A 557-nucleotide genomic window follows, 5' to 3' on the forward strand; every position below is an offset into this window, starting at 1 on the left:
TTTTACATAGAGAGAGGGAGATCTCTCTTTATGTAGATATATATATAGAGAGAGAGAAATGGATGATAGATAGATATAGATATCCCCCAAGGAATTTATATATATATATATATATATATATATATATATGAATGTATTTGGCCTTTGAAATATACACACACACATTCATATTCATATATACAAATCTTTATAAACTCTTGAACTTTGTGCAGCCCAGTTTTGGAACTGATCTGGCCTTTTGATACATACACGTGCACGCATATTTGTATATCACACACATATTCATATATAGACGTGAGCCAAGTTTATAAGCATAGATATATAGATACGTAGCTATATGTATGAATGTGTGTGCGTATATATTTCAAATGCCAAATCAGTACCAAAAGGCAGCTGAGCAAAGCTTGAGTTTATAAGCAGATATCTCTCTATATATCGATATCTATCCATCTATATAATCTCTCATATATACATACAGATATATATGAATACAGGCATACCTTGGAAATATTGCGGCTTCGGTTCCAGACCACCGCAATAAAGTGAATATCGCAATA

This window comes from Gavialis gangeticus, unplaced genomic scaffold (genome assembly GCF_001723915.1).
Source record: "Gavialis gangeticus isolate Ggan-Ray unplaced genomic scaffold, GavGan_comp1, whole genome shotgun sequence".
NCBI classification, from domain to species: Eukaryota; Metazoa; Chordata; order Crocodylia; family Gavialidae; genus Gavialis; species Gavialis gangeticus.